The 4,008-nt window shown below is 37.6% G+C and overlaps 1 non-coding gene across 1 annotated transcript; it reads left to right on the forward strand.

Moving 5' to 3' along the window:
* Nucleotides 1–3,626: 3,626 nt before the first annotated feature.
* Nucleotides 3,627–3,733, forward strand: LOC145599941 (small nucleolar RNA R71). The gene has a single exon (XR_014104185.1). It is a non-coding gene; the product is annotated as a small nucleolar RNA R71 (small nucleolar RNA).
* The last annotated feature ends 275 nt before the right edge of the window (nucleotides 3,734–4,008 follow it).

A 4,008-nucleotide genomic window follows, 5' to 3' on the forward strand; every position in this document is an offset into this window, starting at 1 on the left:
CCAAATACAACTACAATCAATATTTCACAAAATCACCATCACTTACAACTTCACTCATAAAAATATGATATTATAGAACTCAAGTGAATAAACAAACTTTGAACTCATTCTTTCTTTTGAACTTGATTTTCTTCTTTTGATTTTTTTTTTCTGTAGCAACCTTCAATTAGAACACTTGAACATTGAATTTTTTTTTTCTTTTGCACTTTTTTTTTTCTTTTTATCTCACATTGGATATTTCCAACCTTGAACAACAAATTTTCATTTTTTTTTCAACCACAATACCATAAGAAAAAATCACTCTTCTTATTTTCCCACATTGTGCAAATTATGTGCACATTACAACTCCCTCACCTCACTAACTAAAAGCTCCCCCAAGCCAAGCATGGGACTAGTAACCAATGGGGTTAAATAGGCTTGTAATGTGGTTAAATAAACAATAAAAGGGCACAAGCAACAATATGGGTAGCAAGAAGGGAACAAATGTATCTAATATCGTTTGAAGGCCACCTAAAAGAAAGAACGCCTTCGTCCTCCACAATGTGCATAACAGTGAATCGTAGAACACTACTCATAGTTGAAAACTAATACTCAAATTCATTAACATACCAGGAACTAACACACATTCCTAACCAAATCAACTAGTCAAGCACTATATTCACAAGCAGTTGGACAAAATTGATGCATGTTAAGACATCCAAGCGATCAAACTTCAATCATGATCAACTAATCCACAATGCTCATCATCATATACCAAGAATCTAAATAATATATTTTCAAGTGTGGGGCACAAGGAAGCATGATTTACAATTCATTGGAATGTATTTTGTATTTTTTATTTTTCATTATTTTATTTTTCATATAGGAAAGCAGTAAGACTATAGTAGAAAGCAATAAAAGAAAGAAACCATACCTCAATCCGAAAACTCCCCCAAGCCAGAATCAGACAATGTCCTCATTGTCTCAAGAATTAGCCTAGCATGGCTAAACTACATCTGGTTTTAAGAAAGAGACAAGGCAAAGAGGGAAAAGATAAAAAGGAAAAGGAACGAAAAAGGAAAAGAAAAATAAAGCGGTAAAGGGGGGGGGGGGTATAGCGCGCCCGGTCGCCCGGTCGGGCGATTATAAGGACATAAAAAAGACTAATCTCGCACCCGATCGGGCAGTTTTGTGTCCTCAATAAAGCTCTTTCTCGCGCCCGGTCGGGCGCCATCTCCCCCAGTCGGGCGAAATTTATCGTATACAGACCTCTTCTCCTGCCTAATCGGGCGAAATTAAGGCCACTATCTTTCTTCTTCTCGTGCCCGATCGGGCACGCCTTCGCCCGGTCGGGCGAATCCTGCGTAGCTTGTTCTGGGGGTTCTTTATCATTAATTGCAAGGGACACCTCCTTAGGCTCAATTTGTCTTGGTTCCCTACTCGACTGAGCTATTACGACTCGATCAGGTGGGACTCTCATTAAAGGCTCAATTTTCGCAACCTGTTCACCTTGCTCCTCGTCCTCATCATCAAAACCAAGCCCTTCACAGTATAGAGCTTGTTCTATTGCATCCACTTCTTCCTTCCATGTCTTGGTTCTACCTGTAGAAGATGCAACACAAGATATCGCCACCAAGGGATCTTTAACAAGAGCTTAGGGCTCATTAGAACAATTATTTTTAAACACATCTATGCTAAAACACTTCTCCTCTGTCATGGGGCTTTTAGGGGCATTATTCAAGTTAAAAACAATATTGTCATTCCCTACTGAAAGTGTCAATTTAATTACCCCCTTGTACATCTATAATTGCTCACGCAGTGTTAAGGAGTGGTCTACCCAAAATAATTGGATTTTGCAAATCCTCATCCATATCAAGAACAACAAAGTCGACAGGTATATAAAATTTACCTACTCTAACGGGAACATCCTCTAAAATACCTAAAGGGTATTTGAAAGAATATTCGGCCATTTGCAGAGTAATGTTAGTAGATTTTAATTTACCCATATTAAGCTTAGAACACATAGACAATGGCATGACAGTAACACTAGCACCCAAATCACATAATGCACTATCAATCTTAAGATTGCCAATATGACAAGGGATAGAAAAACTACCCGGATCTTTTAGTTTAGGTGGAGAATCATTTTGTAGTACGACACTACATTCTGTTGTAAGAGCGATAGTCTCTACCTCACTAATAAACCTTTTCCTAGTCAATACTTCCTCTGTTCTTTTTTACTTGACCTGCTTCTTTTATCACGCTTGCCAATGCAAAACTTTAACGATTAATAACTTAAATTCTCCATAGTAAAAATTATAAAAGTTATATATTATGATAGTTCTTATTGAGACGAATCCAAAAAGATCATACATGAATATATTTTTCCTTACATATTATTCACAAAAGACGGTCAAAGGAGGGGTGGTGAATAGTGTAAAAGTCAAAGCGGATCAAGTAATAAAGAACGGAGGAAGTATTTCTTTCATAAATTTTACATATGCAGGAATTTGTGTAATTAATTTTGTGAAAGGGATCGTTACTTGCATATCTTTCACCATCTCTAGGAACTTACCAAACTGCTTATCCACTTTAGTTTTCAAATGTTGACTGGGGAATGGTGTTTTGATATTTGGTTGTTGAACATTATTACTCTTATCTTCAGTTACAACCTTCCCTGGAGTTTTACCCTACAATGTAACATCAGAATTATTAGTACTACCCTATAGCCCTGCAGGGCTAGGATTAATATCCTTTGGTATAATGGAATCAGGATTAGCAATTCTGTTCAAATAGGTTCATCATTTTTGGGCATAGGAGGCCCATCATAGTGTGAACCACTCCTGAGGGTAATTGCAAACGCTTGATCTATGGGTTGTATTGGCTGCGATGGTAGGGCTCCCTGCTGGCGGGTTTACAGAGTAGAAGAAATTTGCGCAATTATACTATCTATGATTTTATTATCGGCTAGGATCTGGTCAATTTGTGCATCTCTACTCTCCATGTGCTTTTGCATGCTTCCTAACATCGCTCTTATTTCTGACAAAGTAGAATCAGTAGGTGGAGGAGTTTGTGGTTGGGAATTCTGGCCAGAGTTGGGATGGTAGTATTTCTGCTGTGGTTGTGGGTGTTCTTGTTGTGTTTGTTGTGGAGGTGGAGGGTTTTGTACATTGGTACTCCGGTAGGAAAGGTATGGATGATCCCGATACACAAGATTATAGGTGTTGGAGTATGGGTTATTTTGCTTAATGGATTGAAAAGCATTAACCTGCTCCATGGAACTCCTACACACCTGTTCCCAATGACCTACAATTCCACAATTTACACAAAAATTATCGTTAGCATTATTATTAATTGCAGAAACACTAGCTACATTAGAATTAACAGTACTAAGATTATCAAATTTCTAACAAATAGAGGTTAATTGAGCTTGCAAAAAGGATACTGAATCAACGTGGTGTTTCCCCTTATTTACAAAACCTCTAGGATTCCCATATTGGGAATTGTGGATTGCCATATCTTCGATAACCTGTCCTGCATCATCAACATTAAGGTTCATAAACCTCTCACTAGCTGCTGAGTCTAAAATTTATCTAGATGAATTTCCAATCCCATTGTAGAAAGCTTGTATCAACTGCCACTATACTAAATTGTGGTGGGGGCACTCTCTCTGTAGATCTATAATTCTTTCCCAAGCATCATATAATGTTTCATCCTGCTCTTGGGAAAAAATTTGGATTGCACTTCTAAATAAGGTTGTTCTCTCTGCAGGGTAATATTTATTATAGAAATTCAACACAAGAGTCTCCTAGTTAGTGATGCCAAGTGTAGTTCTATTTAAACCATTAAACCATAATTTAGCTTTTCCACATAAAGAGAAAGGAAAAATAATCTCCCTAATTTTGTCTTGAGTGACCCCAGCTTGCCTTATAGTATTGCAATATTGACAGTAGTCGGCAATGTGAAGATTCGGGTCTTCACCCTTAGCTCCACTAAATTTCTTCCTTTCTATCATCGTGATGAACTGGG

Source organism: Chenopodium album, chromosome 20 (genome assembly GCF_948465745.1).
Source record: "Chenopodium album chromosome 20, dcCheAlbu1.1, whole genome shotgun sequence".
Taxonomy (NCBI): Eukaryota; Viridiplantae; Streptophyta; class Magnoliopsida; order Caryophyllales; family Amaranthaceae; genus Chenopodium; species Chenopodium album.